Raw genomic sequence first — 19725 nt, forward strand, 5'->3', positions numbered from 1 at the left:
TTTGTATCCTTCTTGAATGCCATTCCCCTACCATGCCTCCTCATGTGTTTACATTTCTCTTCCTGGCTTTGCCTTATAAGTCTATGTTAGCATCAATAAGGAATGAAGCCTATTCAGATTTTAGATAATTTCCTGAAATATCAGTATTTAAATAACTTTGTCTTTTCAAGTCTGACCTCCAGTAAATAGCTCTACTGGGGTTCATAAACTTCCTTAAAGCGATGGGGCAGATCAGAAATGTTAATGTTTTCTTCACACAGGACTGAAAACTGTCAGGCTCTTCCTCCATTATAGAGATCTGCTTGCCTTGAGAGCCTTAACTTTTCTGTTTCTGCAAATTCAAGGGAAATCTCAGAGACCTATGCTTGGCCAATGCCCGTAAGTGTGAGCACGGAGCCCCTAGGCCCAGCACTGTGACAAGGCAAGCTGAAGCCAAGCCTGTACCTTTAGTGTGGTGTCCATGACAGAGGTTGCGGGCACAGAACTGTCTCATGTTGCTGTCTTCTGTTGGCAACAGTGGTCTGCAGGAAACCCTGAACATTCCAGTAGGTACCCAAGTCAACAGCTGACAACCAAGGCAGAATCTCAGGAAGACACTACCCAGAACTGAACAGGATATTCTCCTCACTCTGGTCCTGTCACTGACCATAAAGAAATTTGTTCCAAGTATAAAACATATTTCTCATAGACAGAAGATAATTTAATTTAGCATTTTTTCATATTGATAGTAGAATGTTGAGCCCTTTTGCATTTGATAAAATATTTGCCACCAGTAGGTTTGTCTTGGTATTGTTTCCTACTTACAGTTCTGTTTTCTGTCCATATGTCCCTATTTCTCTGCCTTTAAGTAATTAAATAATATTGCATACTTTAGCCTCCCATCTTGTATCTCCTGGTTTTGTTGTTTTGTTTTGTTTTATTTTTGCTGTCCTTCATCAGAGTGAGAATTTAGTTCCTTGAGATGAGACAGTATACATCTTGATCACTCATATTATTAAAATGATAATCTAAACTATAAAAGTGGATAATTCTATTTCACCTTTGTTTTTTGGTGTTTATTTTATTTTATGCACCAAAAGGAATAAAAATGTTAATTTTTCTCTTATGTTCATTATTTTTTAAATGTAGATAAAACCATAGGCAGAGGATTATAAGGTAATAAGTAGATGATAATTTTCAAAACACATAAATGTTTGTGTGTGTGTTATGTGTTTATGTATATGTGTGTATGCATGTACACGTGCACATATATACAACCATGTGGTGGTAAGAAGAGATCACTGTTGGATGTCGTCTTCTGTCACTCTTGGCCTGTTTTTTTTAGACAATGTGTTTCGCTGAATTACAAGGTTGCCAATTGAGCTGGAGTGGCTAGCTAGCAAGCTCTGGGGACCCACACGTTCCAACTCCTCCATGGGACACAGATGCACCCAGCCATCCTAGACTTAAATGTGTGCTCTGAGGATCTAAACTCAAATCATCATGATTGTATTGCAAGCAGTTCAACCACCAAGCCATCTCCATGGTCCTTAATAGGAGGGTTTTCATGTTTACCCAAATACTTACCCATTTGTCTATTCTCATGTGTTTTATGCTTTCAGATATATCGAAGAATCGTTTCACTTAAAAACTCCATTTGTCGTCCGTTCGTAGCATTTGTTTCCTGGAAATGAACTCACAACCCTTATTGGAAATATTTTGCTGAACATAGAATTATGTGTTGCTAGACTTTCACCTCTTTTTCTTGGTAAATACCAGTGTGTTGTCTTAATATATCCAATATCATAGATGAAATATCAGTAATCATTCTTAATGTTCTACTCACAGATGCCAAAAGCATTAGAAACCTCTAGAACTGGAGTTAGAAGCAGTTGTGAACTACTAGACATGGGTTCATTGAACTGAACTTGGGTCCTCTACAAGAGTAGTATGTGTTCTTAACTGAAGAGTCACTTCTTCAGAATCCCCACTGCGTCTTTTTAAATGTGCTTACTATCTTTAAAAAACAGATTCTAAAAAAAAATAGATTCTTTTATTTTTGGTTGTGAGCCTAGCAACCCAACCACATAACCTTTGACCTACAGTCTGTCCTGCCTATGGGATATGCTTGGATTAGTGCCTAGTCCAGTTGTCAGCAGAAAGGCTTAATCCAGCAACTGATGAAAACAGAGGCAGAGAACCACAGCCAAACATTAGACCAAGCCTGGGGAATCCTGCTACACAGAGGGTAGAAGGATTGTAGGAGCCAGAGAGGTCAAGGACATCACAAGAAAACCCACAGAATCAATTAACCTAGGTTCATAGGGCTCACAGAGATTGAATCAACAGCCAGGGAGACTTCATGAGACTGACCAAGGCACTCTGCATATGTGTGACAGTTATAGCTGGATCTCCTTTTGGGATTCCTAACAGTGGGAGCAGAGGTTGTCTCTGACTCTTTTGCTGGCTTTTAGGATCCTATTCCTCACACTTAATTGTCCTGCGTAGCCTTTATGCAAGAGGATGTGCTTAGTCTTATTGCAACCTGATAGGCCACATTTTGTTGATATTCATGGGAGGTCTGCCCTTTTCTGAATAAAAACAGAGAAGTAATGGATGGGAGATTGGGAAGTAGGTGGAAGGACTGGGAATGGAGAAGAAAGGGGAAATTGTGGTCAGGATGTAAAATAAATAAATAAATATTTAAGATACAGATGCTTGTCCAATAACTCCACCACTTGTTTTGATTGTCTTCTATTATTCATCATCTACTTAAGAGGCATATTATTGTATCTTTGTGTCTTATTTTGATTGTCTATTAGTGTTTGTGGTAGAAACACAGTAGTAATTGGAAAAAGGCTTACTTCTTTCTCTCCCAAACTTCTAATATGTAGATAGGGTTGAGGGATGGGTCAAACTAGCGTGCAATAACCTTGGATCAGAGCTTAACCTGAGCTGCAGGTGGATTGGCTTCACCAGTTGTTTCAGATCTGTTGAGGAAGTGACTTTCCTTTTAGCCAGGAAGATTGGTAGTGCTCCAGAGAAGTCTTCAGTCTTAAAATCCTAGCTGCCAACTCATTTGAAACACAAGAGATCTCGCTTCTTCTCTGTCAAGGCCTAGGGACAACTCAGTATACCTTTGGAGTGCTGAAACCATGCATTTAATGGTGCCCTGTCATTTACACTAGCCTCAGACATGTAAAGGAGGACTGTGGGAAAGAGTTGAAGGACAGGTGCAAATTCTTTCTGTGGCTGTGGTACTTAGGATTCTAAGACACACACAACACACACACGCGCACACACACACGCATGCCTCCTGCCATTAAAGTTTTACCAGTTGAACAGTTCAGTTTCTCCTTTCCTATCCCTGTCATGAATCTCCCAGGAATGCAAGAACTATAGAATTCTTCCCTACAAAAAATATTAACCCTATTAATATACTCATTTTGTTTGATCTTTAGTTCTCTGATGTCTTAAAATATAATTGTGAGGTTTGTTTCTTGGGGCAGATACAGTTGCAAGGCCCATGTGGGAACTGTGGTAGTCAGGCCTTCTTCTAACATTCCCAGGATCTAGAGCAGAAGTAAAAACTAGAAACATACATACACAAAATGTCTAAATATTTAAAAGTTACAAATCAGACTCACAGTCCATTAAGTCACCTTATTTATCCTACTCTGACAAATGGCCTTGATAATGATTTTAAAAGGACAAGTTCCAGTTGAAATTCTCTTAGTGTGGCAGCTCAGAGAAAGAAGGCATCCAGACACCACCTCTCTCCTCTCCCGCAGTTGCCTGCCCACTGCTCCTAGAATGATTCATGTCCTCAGCATTCATGTAGCAGTGAGCCACCAACCCAAAGGCTTCCTGCTGTGTATACTATGGCCAGGTCCACCTTGGAACAAACTTAAAAACATTCAGTACCTGATGAGCAGGAAGTCCTAATTCCTACGTCCGCAGAATAGAATATGAAAGAAACACCTGGCTCTTCTTTCAATATCAGCTGGTGAGGAAGAGCAAGGAACACCAGGGCAGTACCATGCTATATAATCTCAGTTCATGAAGGACAAGACACAGAAGTACAGTAGCAAAGTGGCCCCTACCAACTTCCCACACTGTCCAGGCTGGGTCTAAGAGCAGCATTAATGGAAAGACAGCATTTTGGAGGTGGCTGGATAAGATTCATAGAGAGAAAATACAGAAAGAAAGTAACCTCAGAATAAAATGATTTCTTTAATTTAATGTTATGCTTCAACATGTCTGATACAGATAATTATATACCTAGTAGTGTTTACCTTTGATGTTAGCATTGAATGTGCTTATGAAGAAATATGAAATATTATACTGTCATCCTCATTCACTCACACACGCACACCTATCTGCTGGTATATTTGGTGGAATTGTTGTAGAGCAACATTTGAACATCAGTTTGTCATACGTTCCTTTGTTGAGACTATACTGAAGAGTAATGGATGAGAATTGAAGCTGAAATGGTGATGTGGACACTCAATTCCACCCTGACCCTCCCTAATCAGCTCTTACACTGACTTTCTGTGAGTTCAGTGAGATAACTAAAAAGGGAAAAATGCAAAACACAGAACTATTTACATCTTTTAATGAGAAAGAAATGGATGAACGATACTTGATTTAGCTATCAGTGTTGACACATAGATGCCTGCAGAGGGAATGCCACCAAGAAGCAAGCCAAGGCTCCATAGAGAATCCTAGGAAGACACAATGATTTGAGGCAAAAGGATAGTTGAAGCTAAGGGAGGCTTCAGAGGCTCAAAACCAGGAGCGGTGGAAACTCAGAAATGACAGGTGTATGCCCCAATACCATCCTCAAGTCCACGTAGAATGACAGCTATGTCCCAACCACCTGTAGAAAACAGGGTGGGGAAATTTTGTCTACATTATCTCAGAGAGAAAGTCACAGATTCAGCCCTGCTAGAAAAAACAGCAGCAGGCAGATGTGAGTGGAGACCCCGAACTGTGGGAAGCCAGTTGGGAATCTGAACCCTGAATAGGTACAATATCCCCATCCTCTTCAGGACGTTTTAATCTGCTCAGGTCCTAATGGTCCAGTAGCCCGGTGTACATCCGAGATTAGCTTGTGGAGGGCACTTGTGTGGAACACCTGACTACCTAAAGGGGTTGAAATCAGTCACTCTCAGGGGCACCATAGTGAAATAGCACAGCATTGCCTATGACATCATCCTGCCCACCATAGTGTGTGCGTTAAGCAGAAGCTAAGGGACACTGGGTTTGGAGAAGTGTCCTAACATAACGAGAACAAAATAGATAAATGAATTAACAAAAAGGTGACATAAACAGATTTTGCCACAAACACACCAAAGCCTATGATCTATGTTACTGTCGTGTATTGGACTGGGCATTTCAAAAAGTATGCAGGCTTAGAATGATGATGCATATATATATATATATATATGGAAACAAAATGTGTCCATGTAATGAAACACAGTGCAGTGTGGAAAGGAACACTTAGGGACAAAATTCTTAGAAATTAAAAATATGTTCATAGAAATAACATATTCAACAGAAGAGCGGTGGCAAAAGAAAATGAATAAAAGGGAAGTTACTAGAAAATGGGGAAAGGAGTTGCAACATCCAACTTGAAGCTGTTTAGTTTCAGAACAAAAGAACAGAGGATGTGAGTTATAATTTGCTTTAAAAGTAAATAAAATTTCCCAGAACTGGAAAAATGAACAAAACTTCCTTGAGTTTCCAACACTTTAAGTGGGGGAATAAAAAATGAGTGTTACACCAAGGCCTGCTGTCATGAACTTTATCTTGTTGAGGGGAAGATATGGAGAAGGAGACAGAATAGGGAAGAAAACAGAAAGACGACTAAATGGATCAAGTCAGTGAAAAATGCCCTGAAATGGCCGAGATTGAAGTTGTTTAAACATCTGAACGCCCAGTTACTATGTGGTATTTGTGAGGAACAGAGTGTACATGTACATGTTACAAAATATTTAATTTGGGTCTCATGTCAACACCCCATTTGCCATTTCTTCATACTGGAAACATCCACAATCCTAGCTACTAGCTTTTTGAAATGTTCAATTAGTTGTTGTCAACCATGATGTTCCTACTGCATTTCAAAAACATGCATTCTGTAAAGTAAACTAAACATGTAGAGAAGAGACTTGAAAATAATTTCAGGCATTCAAGTGCTCCACAAACTGGTCTCATCCTTGAGCATCTCCTGTAAATGTTGTCTCTTGTCATTATTAGATGATCCCTCTGAACAAAAGGCTCCACAGATAAGCAAGCAACAAGTCTGAAGTATGCTGGCAGCATGTGCTTGCCTGGTAGAACCTGCTCCCAACCGAGCAGCTGGATATGCTGACAGCATATCCGGTCTGCCTACCAGCTCATTCTATTCCATCACAGGAAACATAATTGTTTGATTTCTACCCTGGATATATCTTTAAATATTTCAATTAGAAGCAGCTATTCAGTTTGTGTATATATTTATACACAATATAAACATCGTGAATTGAACTGGGTATTTCAAAAAGTATGCAGGCTTAGAATGATGATGCTACTACATCTTTTAACTGTGCACTAGAACATACTTTCACTCTCGGGTCGTAAGAGGCAGAGTTCCAATATACGGCATGTAAAAAGTGTTTCTCTGTGGCCAGGATGAGGCCACATCTTCCAGTTCCATGTAGATGTAAATATGATGACCATACTTCAGCTAGGGTTGACGTTGGTCCTTCAAAGGAAACAGCTCTATTCTGTCCTCAAATACAGTAATAACCCAGTTAAATGAAGCATATTATAAAGATTTTATTTTTATTTTTGTTTAGGCACATGTATGTATGTACGTATTTATGTGTGTGTGTATTTGCATGTGTGTGTGTCTCTCTGTATGTGTGTGCATGTGAGTGCGGCACACACAGAGACCAGAAGATGGAGTAAAACTTTCTAGAGATGGTTGTGAGCTGTTCAATATGAGAACGTGTGAGAACTTGCAACAGAACTCATATCCTCTGTGAGGACAATGCTTGTTCTTAAGTGAGCCACCTCGTCAGCCTCTAGAAAGCATATGAGTATATTTGTACATGTTGCCTTTTCATGATTGGAGTCATTTTCACATGACAAGCATCTGAAGGGGTATCTATGTCACCCAATATTAACTGATGATATCTATCAATTATACAGTACACTGATGTTTTCATTTTTGTTGCATAGCTTAAAGTGTGCACGCTGATATTCTTGATGTATGGATATGTAGAGACATGGTTACCACAGTCAAGCAAATGAGGGCACTGTCATCTCATGTAGCTGATAAATTTCCAGCTTATAAAACAATATTATTAGCTAAAGGTCTTATGCTCTGTGCTAGATCTTTAACTTATTCATGCCACATAACACATGCCTTTTGAACTACTTTTACATATCCCCTCCTGACTCCCTGTCTAGCCCTAGTTTGTTTTGTTGCTTATTTTCTCAGATTTCTTATTTAGGTAAGATTTATAGTGCTTTACTACTTGAATTATTTTCTTATCATAAAGTCCTCTAGATTCACAAGGCCACATATGATAGGCTCTCCTCTCTTGGTTGTAGAGTCTATATACTAAGATGCCTTTGTTAATTCCTCTGCTGATTCATGCTTCAGCTATTTTCCACATCTTGGATTGTCGTGAGCCAGAGGCAATGATGGGCATGTAAGCATCTCTGTATTCCACTTCCTTGGGGGTGTACAGCCTACATTGCAAGACATAATATCAGTTGACTTGGGTTTAATAAGAATATGCATGGCATGTCAATACTCTGAACCTCTTCTAACTTGGGTTCCTGTTTTCTAATACTAGTTATGCATGTTTTTTCTAGTGTCTACCTCAATTACTTTTCTAATAGCTGCTATTGATAATTGTTTTCAAAAATAAGGAGAAACCCTTATTTTTGTATTAATGTTACATGCCTTTAACATGCTTACTGTTTTGAGTTGCATAACAAAATGTGACATTTTGTATCAACTTACAGTTTTATTTTTTCTAAGAACAAAAATGTGTAGCTCTTATACATAAATGTGAAATTATGTTAACACAGTACAAAATCTTTAAATCAACTACAACCAGGTGTAGTGGCACTTGTGAGACAGAAGTAGGCAGATCTCTAAGAATTTGATGCCAGCCTGGTCAGCATAGCAGGTCCCAGGCCAAGCAGGGATACATAAGAAGAACCAGCCTCAAAAAAGAAATCAACCGCAAAGTCATTGCCTCTAAACACCACCTCCCTTCATCACTTAAGCCAGCAGGGAAGGGAAAATTTGGTCGTGTCCATATGTTTTTCTTTTTAAGATTTATTTATTTACTATGTATACAATGTTCTCCTTGCATGTATGCCTGTAAGCCAGAAGAGGACACCAGATCTCATTACCGATGGTTGTGAGCCACCATGTGGTTGCTGAATTGACCTTGGGACCTCTGGAAACACTGAGCCATCTCTCCAGCCCTCTCCATTTGCTCTTGAATGACCTAGATTTAGATATACACAGACACATGACAGATCAGTGAACCTGAGCTCCAGCTGTCATCCTCCTCTATAAGGCAGCTATGAGTGGTACTTCCCCTCAAAACTCCACAGCTACATTCTATTCTAGAGAATGCAGCAAAGAGTAACTGCTTGTTCATGATTGGTCCAGAGTATCTGATTTGCCAGCTATGTGCCCAGTGTTCTTTGGAATTGAGCCCTGGAAGCTATTTTTCCGATCAACCCCAAGTCTCCTGTTACAAAAGAGCAAGCAACATTTGCTCATGATAAAGACCAGTTCCAGCCATTATAAATCTTATCAATTGCTTTGTGAAGGTTCATGGAGAAAAAGAAAAATCATTTCATTGTGTTCACTTAACCTTGGGGCTGAATTAAGACAGACTCTAATGATTGTGTCTGGGACTTCTAGGATGTACAGAGATCAAAGTCTGAATAAGTTAGGAATTTCAGCTCACTCTTATCATAATTCTTTTGATTAAGGACAATTAGACTCAGAATAAATCCAATAGCAATTCAATTAGAAACAGCACCCCTTTTTTCTTCATTTGTCTTACATCCACAAGGAACCTTAATAAATATGTCTGGTTAGTATCTGAAGTAATTTACATGCACACACTTATATAATGACTGGAGGCTCATGCAAGATACTACCCATTGCACAATACAATGCATACTTCATACAATCCCAGTTCATTGCTCAAGAAAAGGGATGCTCATCCTAGAATTTTTAGCAGAAATGTGGAAGCTGAGGAGTTTAAAGAACTCACTACTCTTAAAGGCCCAGATTCAGTTCCCAGCAGTCCCATGGCAGATTACAACCATCTGCAACTCCAATTCCAGGGGACCCAGTAAGTTCTGACCTGTGAAGGCACTGGGCATGCACATACCACACCCACAACACACATAAAATTAAAATAAACTTTAAAATCTTTTTTAAAAATATAAAGTAAAATACAAATAATTTTGTCTAAAGAGGAGAAGCGACATATAACCATTTTCCTACAGGCTAACACACAAACTGCACAGACAGTGTTTCCGTTTTAACAGGTATCTCCTTGGCATCGGTTTTGCAGTAGTGTGCATCTAAAGACTCAGAGGATCAAACATTGTGCTGGCCATGAGCCAGGGCTGGCTACAAACCCTGCACACTCTTCTTAACTCATGCTGTACCGTGTGAAAGTCGAAAGTGTGGGACGGAGATGGCTGCTCTCTGTGCCAGGAAGTTATTTCCTTCTATTTATGTATGAAATGGTTTATGAATTTTATAAATTTCAGTACACCATGGACACACAAGGAATGGTTCTTGAGACTGTTGTGTGATGGTGTATATTTTCAACTATGGAAACAAGATGGCAAATTGGAGATGCTCCCGTTTTGCCTGTACTTTCTCTAGCTAACTTTGAGGCTACCGAATAAAGTACGTTTCCTTCTCCTTTTCATCCTGTATGGATTTTTGTTTAGGCATTTAGGAATGGAGTTAGGTGAAACAGCAAGATGTTGGCAGGATCACTAACATATATAGGCTTCAAAATACGGGTGGAATAAATTCATACTGTAGAAAGCAGTCAAGCAGGTCTTCCCTTGTGATTTCTTAAAGTAATCTTGCACTAGATGTAGAAGAAAACAAAAACAAAGCAAAAAGATTTAAAGTCAAAGAAGTTAGAAAGCTGTCCCCTGGGGGCAAGCATTTGCCATGGCGTATGTCTTGAAATGTCCCTATGAGTCCCAAGGAGCAGCTGCAGCCACACCACCACCATGAGCCTAGCCAGCTGACAGTTGCAGAGAGTTGGCAGTGCTGCACCCTGTGGCACATCCACCCACCACAGTTACAGTGCTTTTCCCAGGTCTTTGCAGAGGCTGGACGGCCTATCATGTTACATGTAGTTACATGGTTTCAGTCACAGACATTTGGATCCCAGTGACCAACAGATGAGTGCTACGCACAGGTCATCTGTGTTGCCCAAGACACTTGCCCATTCCTAATGCTTGCCAGGCTCTGTTTGGTGAGTCTTGTCTTCCCCATGGCTTTTCTGTTCAGCCAATGGGCTGGTGTGCCTGTTTGTTTGCTTTTTATCAACTTGGCACATGCTAGAGTCATGGCGGAAGAAGAAATGTCAACTGGGGAATTTTCACTGTTAGATTGACTTGTAGGCAAATCTGTGGGTCATTTTCTTGATCAAGGGTTGATATAGAAGGGCCTTACTCTTGTGGGCAGTGCCATCCCAGAACAGTTGGCATTGGGTTGAATAAGAACGAGGCAGAGCAAGCCATGGGGAATAATTCAGTAAGCAGCACTCCTCCATGGCCCCTGCCATGGGGAACAATTCAGTAAGCAGCACTCCTCCATGGCCCCTGCCTCCAGGTTTCTGCTTGAGTTCCTGCCTTGAGTCCCTCAAAACAGACTCAGATCAGGTCAAGTGAGCCAAATCAACCCCTTCCTCACCAGACTGGTGTGGTCCATAGTGTTTATCATAGTACTAAGGAAGCAAAATCAGACACTTAGTTTATGACTACACACACACACACACACACACACACACACACACACACACACTTTTTTCCCTGTCTGCTAAAGTTTTAAAAGGCAATCCTGAAAACAGAAGACTTTCTGGGAAAACGAAGTGTTTCTTCCCTGTTCTCCTCCTACAGCTTGGAGTGTAGAACAAAAGCCAACTGAAGTCAGTTCCTCCCAATTCTTATAAGCATTTATTTTGTTTCTTAGGAACCACACTGCTTAGCAAGTTATCTTCAGGACACCATGAAGTGGCTTTTGTGACTCTTTTCTTTCTCTAGTGAGTCCAAACAAGGTTTATTCAACGTTTGATAATAGTTCTGCTCTCTTGCTCTTTTCCTAGTCATGTTGGGTAAAATGATAAACGGAGAGAAAAAACATAAACGTTGAGCCTCAACAGAAATATTTCTAATGTCTCAACATAGTGACTAGATTTTCCTCAAACTGAAATTAAAGCCCAGGAAAGTTCCTTGTTTGCTTTGTGTATCCCTAGGAAGCTGTTTGCCAAGCTCTGGCTGCCTGGCTCTCTGCCTCCAGGAATGCCAATCAGAGGACATTCTTTTCCAGGCAGCCAAGTTTGGAAGTCAGTTGGTTTCTGGTCGTGAGGAGGGCGGGGGTGATGGCAGGGGGAGCCAGCGAGTCCTCAGCTGATCTTCAGCTTGCAAAGGTTTCTGGAATAGCCTTCAATGAAAGTGGCTCCTTTTACCCAGGAGGACACAGGTAAAAGGACAGCTGAGTAAATCAGCTTTAGAAGAAGTGGGCGGAAGCTCCCTGGGAGGGAGGGGCGGAGGGAGACCTTTGAAAGCCTGCCATTGGTGCGTTTACCAAAGGCATCTGCCAGTGGGACTTCAGTGGAATGTGAAACCAAATCTTTTTCAAGTTAAAGATAGGCACCGGGGACGCCAGAATCTGGAAGCCGGGTTTTTAAACCCCCCGTCTCTCCCTGGAATTTCAGAGTTGGTTATGGTCTCGGGAGCTAATTAGCAATTTGGCTAAAATCTGTTCTTCCCATGGGCGCACCAGCAATCGCGGTGTGCACTGGGTGAACTGACACTAACAGGATTGAAGAGCCGATGCTGTGCCTGATCCGGGTAAGGCAGCACACAGGGACTTGGAGGTGCATCTCTGGGAAGGTGGATAGTGACCTTTGCGTTGTGAATGAAAGATCGTGGAGATTTCGTTGTCTGGATGGAGCCGCTTTCCTTTCTGGAAGTAGGTGTCCTTGGGTATTGAGAGGGGCAGAAGGAAACCCAGTACTTGGGTGCTGCCCTTTCCAAGTTTGCATTTCAGAGTTCTAACTTCAGTGAAGCCTGTAGCCTTGTTCTTTCCCGTTAACCCTTAAGCACCCAAGGCTTGTGGAGTTAGGAGCAATGGTGGGAAAACACCGAGGTGGAGGCAGCTTCCCTGGCAAGGCACTGTTTTCAAATGGAGATCATTAGGAAGCATCTTTATAGATGCGGCAGAGAAAAAGCAGGCAGGCTCTATCAAAGAAAACAATGTGTTAATAGCAGTTGTTTGGGTCATTACTTCATTAATTCTGTGCAGTTCCTCTCCTCCAAGTGATTGGAGGAGTTCTGGCTATAAAGAACTCCAGAGAAGGGGTGGGGGGAGGGAAACGGTCGTTAAATTTGCAATTGCCTTGTTGTGTTTTGACTATTCAGATGTTTCATCACAAGGAGAAGGGAAAACTTCAGTTCCTCACTCTTTGCCCATGTATAGGTCTTGTTTCTTGTTTGGTCAAGCGACCTCTCCCTCTCCCTGTAGCGACAGCTTTTCACACAGCATTCCATCTGAATAAATATTGTCCATAATAGTCACAGAGTACATGGTGTGAATTGGAGATTCTCCTTTATATGGGGAAAATAAGCGTGCTGGCGCTCTCCTGACAGAATGAGGGGCTGAACAGGGGTTCGGTACAACTGGCCGGGTTTTGCCCTGCCCAATAGACCAGACTGAAATGAAGTTGACTGAAGTTGATGCAGGCAGTGAGTGGTTTAACGTGACTCCTTCACACAGCTTTGGTAATAAGAAGTAATGTAGTATGTTGCTCTTCTAAGCCAAAAGGTGGGCATTGCAAAGACAGCATAAAATTTACAAATACTGAGGACAAACAAAATGTGAAATCAGCAGAGCCCACGACTAGTCTGTTTAGTCTTGTGTGCCTACTGTCACCTCCTGGCTTCCCTCTCCTTTAAGGTTCCTATAAATAATGAGGCCAAGTGCCCAAGACCTGTCTGTCTGCAAGGAGGAACCTGATCCATGTGCCTCAAAGTCTTCCTCTATGGGTTGGAAATGTATGCATTTTGTTAGAAGTACCTATCCTTCAAGGAGTTTAGGCAGTTCGTTAAATTGCAACTAATGTTTAGTGATACTTAGAATTAACCCATTAGATTACACAAATTGCAAGTAATTCTCCATTCCCTAACAGCAGACTGTACCTTAGCAGTTTTTATTAGGCACACCAGTCGACAGGTAATGTTGTTTGGGTGGCTGTGTCCTAAATGACTGACAGTAAGAATGAAGCTGGCAGAAATTCATGACCACATGAAGCAGAACACAGGACACACACAGAACCGTGAAAGAAAATCTGTCATTTATACAGCTGGTTCAATTACACCGCTATTTAATGTTTGATGTATTGAGTTTCAGCTTTTGATTTTCAATGTGTAAAACAAGAAAACTTCAAAGTTCTAATTTCTAACATGTAAGAATTTCTCACAATGTGGCTAATGCTGACAGTATTGACAAATACGGACAATGTTGACAAATGCAGATATATGCCTCCCACTGTTGCATCACTGGTAAAGTTTCTAATCCAAAGATGAGGCTGCAAGCTGGAACTTTGTCCCTTTGAAGGTGATGAAGGTTGTTGTCTTTTGCTATGTGTCTGCTAATTACAGCCCATGTGTTACTGGATATGTTCCTATTATTACTGCCCACCCCATCTTCACTTGTGGTGTCTTGTCTTCTTAATACCTCAGATAATTCTCCTATAAGTTGAAAATGTGTCTTGAGGATCACTCATTGAACCTGGCATGGTGGCACCAACCTGTGATCCCAGCATTTAGTAGTTCACGTTAGGAGACTCACTGCAAGTTCAAGTAGTTGGGGCTACTTCTACTTCAAAATAAATAAGTGAATGGATGATTTTTGAAAATCACTTGTAAGGGTAGTCCACGATCTAATTAGGAAGGAAGCAGGTGGCAGACTGGAAATGCTCAGACAAAGTTCCCCTGGCACCTTGAGTTCTCACGGTGACAGAAGCTCGCTTGCAGGCAGTCTGAGCAGAGGTTCGTTGTAGGTTCACTTTGTCCCAGCAGAAGATATAGTCATTCCAGATCCCAACATGCATTTGGCCACAGACTTTGACGTTTTGATGAAGTCTGTCAAGCCACCAGAAGGAACTGTGTTCTACAGTCTTGTTTGCTCTTGTAGTCAGATGCCATGGGGGAAAACTTTGTGCTGTAAAGTTTAACTTACCTCTCCAAGTTCTAATTTTTTAATTTTATTTATTCTTTTTAATATGTATCTGTGTGTGTGATGGGGTGGTCACATGCTGTGGCACTTCTGTGGAGGTCAGATGACACTCTGTGGAGTCTGTTCTCCCCTTCCCTCTTAATGTGGGTTCCAGGAAACAAACTTAGGTTGCCAAGATTGTGGGGCAAGTGATTATATCCACTGATCCTCCTCACCAGCCCACAGGTTTCTAAGTTTTCATTTGCTAAATTATCACATTGTGATGGACTCTACCCTGTTTTTGTATTTCTGACACTTTTGTTTACTTGACTAGAGTCCTGAGTCCAAGTATCTATGTCGTGATCATTACTCTCCTGAGCTAGTAATCATTGCTCCTTTAAAACTCATCTTCACCCTAGACAATGCGTTGCACAGTCTGCTGTCACCATGGATAATTTCAGAAAGTTTTTATGATTCATTTGTCTTTTACTTTTTAGCTGTGTCTGATTTGCTTAAGACTTTTTGGAGAAAATTACGTATGCTTGCTGACGTACTGTTCACACTCTCCAGCTACATAAGAGTTGTCTACAAGGCTCAGCAATTCTTTTGCTTGCCTCTGGCTACTTTCCTAGATAATCTCTTTAATCTCCAATCCACCCACTCCAGCCACTTCAGCTGTTCATAAAAATTGACTGTTCCGGCTTTCTCTCTGCCTGTATTCAGTCTCAGCACGTCTTTTTAGATTGTTGCAAGTTAACCCTCCCCTCCCTGCGTTCTTCTTTAGTTGCTGCTTTCAGGCTTTAACATATACTAGGACAGTCTGTGAGAGGCCTTAGAATCATTTTTCTTTTCCCAGAATGCTTGTTGCTCCTCAACTTTCACCTCAGATGTCAGTCCTTATCTTCAGGGTTCACCTGCAGTCCCCACTGTCCCAAACAACATGGCTGTGCCTTACTGATTTCTATGCTGTGAGTAACCAACACACATACACCAGAAACAAAACAAACAAACAAAACTACTCACTACAGGTTGAAGGAATGAATAATCGATTGTTTCCAGGGCTGTTGTTCCTGGGTAACTTCTCTTCTTTTTTTTCACTTACTCTTAGTCATTCTATATGTTTTGATCTCAGCATAGAGATCATTGATGGTGATAGATGCCAAGTAGAATCAGAAAAGGTTTGCTTGCCTGGCAGGGGCCATTCTTTTGGAAAAGTGGGACTAATGGTCATTTTACTGCTGAATGAAGCCCACTGATAACAAGACTAACGGGTTAGCAACTGAGTGAAGTGAGTGGGCTGCTCACAGAGAGGTTTGTGTCAAAGGATAGGTACAGTATGCAGAAAGTAGTAGTAGGTTCAAGTATGCAGAAAGTAGTAGTAGGTTCAACCACTCATTCTCAGGCTGTGGAGGTGGCTTGGATGGCCAAGTCTTTACCTTATAAGCAGGAGGCTTACGTTGCTCTATCCCCCCCAAACCAGATGTGGGATTCCAGTGCTGGAAAGCCAGAGACAAGCAAATCCTTGGGGCTTGATGACAACCCAGTCCTGCCTGTGTGGACAGTCCTAGGCCAGTCCAGTGAGAGCCCTTGTCACAAAATAAATAAAGAAAGGGAGGGAGGGAGGGAGGGGGAAGGGAGGAAGGAAGGAATGAAGGAATGAAGGAAGGAAGGAAGGAAGGAAGGAAGGAAGGAAGGAAGGACAGATGGCACCTGTGGAATGACACCCAAGATTGGCTTCTGGTCTCTACATACACATGCACACACATGAGCACACACATGAACACACACACATGAGCGTGTGCGCGCACACACACACACACACACACGCACACACTCCTCATCAAGAACACTCAGTAGCACACCAAGGAAACTGAATATCACCTATAAGAAAGTACTGTATTTTCAGATCACAGTGTAGCATGAGAAGGAAGTACTTGGTAGCTTGTGTACTGTGGCTTCAGTCCCCTAAATTACAAAGTTTTTATTTATTTTTTTTCTTAAAATCGAAAGCCTTGAAATGCAGTGTTGACATCACTTTACTATCAGCATAGGCTAAGTAGAGAAAATCCCCTGTTAATGAAGAATTAAGTATTAATAGTGGGGACTAAAGGAAGTTGACTTTTGGTAAAGCTGTTTAACTAATTTTGACTCTTCAGACTGTTTCCAAGTTTTTCATCCATTTATTGTGTGCACTCGATATGCCAAATCTTGAATTTGAGGAAATGAAGAAATTTGCCTCTTATTATTTTCATATAGTGCACTCCTTCCTCCACAAAGAGAGGAGCTTCAATATAGATGGGACCAAAGTTTATCTTTAAACAAACATCTGGCTCTAATGAAATGTTTAAATCCAGTATTTAAGACATGAATCTCAGAATTCTCTTAGGAAAATGTGACTATGTCATGGCGTCCTTCCTATTTCATCTTCCCAGGAAATGAAGAGTTCCCATCCAGCAATAATCAGATGTTAGCTTCCAAGTAGTGGAAATAAGGGTCAAGCTCCCACCTCTCACTTATCTGTTCTAGGCAACGGGATTTTTTTTATTTATGTCTTCCACTGGACAATGGCCGTAGTTATTATCTCTCTAAATGTTCTTTCATTTATATTCTTCACTTGAGTTGACCTCATATTATTTAATAAAACTCATTTTTCCTTTCTCAGAAATTAGCATTTTCCTCACAATAAAGGTATTATTTTGACTCTCAAAAGTGGCCATTTCTGGATATGAAGTCTCACACTTGCGTTCACAGGATCCAGAAGACCAAGACAGGATCCTGAGTTCAAGGCTAGTTTGGGTCCCAAGTTAGCCTAAGCTACATAATGAGATAATGTTTCAAAAAATAAAACAAAAGACAATGTAAAGAATACCATGTCTAGCAGATAATTTCATTAGGCATTAACATCAAGAGACCTGAGAATGTTCAATTTTCTCACATACCATTAATATCAAATAGCAGGGCTTATTTGCCTAAGTAAATCTGGACTTCGCAATTTTGCAAAATAGATACAATGTAAAGATGACTCAGTCATGCAGAGCTATAAAAGATTTCTGAATATCTACATGTTCAAAGAACAACAGATTTTTCTATTAGTCCCTTTTTAAAATCCCATTAGCTTTTTTCTGTTCATTTCTATATGTTCACAAATCTGTTGGCATCACCAAAATAGTCACAATTCAGGAATATAGATACCTCACTGGCTTGTGAAAAGGTATGAAACTATTTTTTTGCATGAAGTTGATCTTCCAATGTAAGTGAACTTCTAAATTTAGATTGTTCCTTGCTATACATTTATAAAAACACACTCACTCACAGAACTGTCACATTTAAAACCTCAAGTAAATGTAATGATTCTCTTTTAAAACTCCAATTTGAGGGGTAGGTAGCTCATCTATTAAGAGTACTTACTGCTCTTGTTAAAATCCCAGCATCTGCATAGCATTTCCTTTCTGGCTTCTGTAGACATTACACACATGTGGTACACATACATACATACATACATACATACATACATACATACATACACACAGGCAAACTAATCATATACATAAAAATAAATGTCTTTTCGGGGCTCCAACATCTCCCCCCCTCTCTAATAAAATCTTAGGCAGATTAATTTGGGATCTAGGTGCCGAAGTGTGCGACCAATTACTGACGAGCTAATAGGTCTTTCAGGACGAATCTTAATATCCGGCTGAGCCTAAGCTGGTGCAATGGAAGCAAGTCCTCAGCGTGCAAGGCCTCAGTGTCAAGGATTTTTTTCGCCTCACCTGCTCTTGTCAGAATCCAATGAGAGAGACTGAGCCTGTTGGAAGATCGTTGCTAGGTTCTTATCCGTCATTGGATCATCCTCCCCACCAGGATTATCCTGTCTTAGGTGAATCTAGACTTAAACGACTCTTCCGTCACTGACTTTCCAGCCTATCGTCTCATGGGGTGCACAAAATTTAAGGCACCATGGGGATAGATCTTAAAGGGTCAAATTTTTAGATCTGAAAGGCCAAATTTGAAACTTCCTCCAGAATTTTCGTCCTGTACCCGGACCAGAGGGGAACAAAAACAAGTATCTTTTGGATTTTCCTTATCCCCATCTATGAAGCAGTATATTTATAATGGTAACAACATTAATTCCTCCGATCAAGCGGGATGGTCTTGGTTTCAATGGCTGTTGTCTAATGAATTGGGCGCAACTGCAGACATTTCTGCCCTGGCGCTTTTACAACCTACCACATTCCAGTTGCTAAATGTTACTGGCACAGTCCAAGAAAAGGGTTTTGACAGAAGGCTCCGTATTAATCGGGAGCAGGAGACAGCCAATCATACACTCCCGGGAGATGCAGTGTGTGTACTCCCTCCCTTTATTTTTTTTACTTTCTAATGATAATAAGGGGTCTACTAAGCTTGATTGCAAAAATGATTCAATATAATGTTTTCTGTCTGAATGTTGGAATGGTAGTTTTGGGTTGGCAGTGGTACTACGAATACCCACGTTTGTACCTCTTTCCGTAGAAACAGACCCAAACCATTTTCCTGTCACTCTGCTCCTTCGAGAGCGACGTGACTTTGGGATCACTGCTGCTATTGTTTCTGCCATTGTTCTGTCAGCCGCGGCTGCTGTTACGGCCGGAATAGCCATGGCCAATCAGGTCCAGACAGCATCCACTATTAATGAGATTGTTAGCAAAACAGTATAGACAGATTGCCATGTGTGGTTTCCTGAGAAAATAAGTTCCAATCTCACTGTGATATAGAAAGCTGGGATTTCCTCTCATGTGATCCACTTAGTTGTCATATGTTGGCTGAAGGCTTTCTCCACAGCGCAGCCTTTGCTTCTTCCCATTGTCATACTTCCTCGGCCAAGGCAGACCACATAGCCACACCTATCTCCAGGAGGCTAGGAAACAGAATTCTACCACCACGTCTGAAAAGAGAAAGGACTGAAATATCTATGGAGAGCTCCAGTAAATTTCCAAAGTCGCTGGTGATTAGGTATCCCCAAGTCTGCAGAGACTTGACAGAGTGTTCCATGCTCCACACTGGGGAATATGTAAGCATGCCACCCATGATGTGATGCTGACATCTTTTGTCCTGTTCACATCTTCTGACTCATCTCCACTTACATATTTTTAGCTCTTTGAATTCTTGCCATTTTTGCAGTGCACTCATGCAAAGCTAGGATTTGAGCTGTCCTCCTGCCAATCATTATGTACTCCTGGCCATAAATAATTTGTGGAATTCAAATAAGCTTC

At 41.0% G+C, this 19725-nt stretch overlaps 1 protein-coding gene across 25 annotated transcripts in view; it reads left to right on the top strand.

The window, feature by feature from the left end:
* Dtna (dystrobrevin alpha) overlaps positions 1–19725 on the top strand; it is a 346019-nt gene that overhangs the window by 87861 nt on the left and 238433 nt on the right. For 2 of the 25 annotated variants that reach the window (XM_040757908.1, XM_040757936.1), the window contains exon 1: positions 11852–12111. The exons of 1 other annotated variant lie outside the window; for it this stretch is intronic. The gene's annotated coding sequence lies outside the window, so the exon portion shown is untranslated. Of the gene's footprint in view, positions 1–11620; positions 11741–11848; positions 12233–19725 lie in introns of those variants that run through there. 22 more of the 25 variants (XM_040757917.1, XM_040757916.1, XM_040757921.1 and 19 more) reach the window with 17 other exon arrangements.

This window comes from Mesocricetus auratus, unplaced genomic scaffold (genome assembly GCF_017639785.1).
Source record: "Mesocricetus auratus isolate SY011 unplaced genomic scaffold, BCM_Maur_2.0 Super-Scaffold_100015, whole genome shotgun sequence".
NCBI classification, from domain to species: domain Eukaryota; kingdom Metazoa; phylum Chordata; class Mammalia; order Rodentia; family Cricetidae; genus Mesocricetus; species Mesocricetus auratus.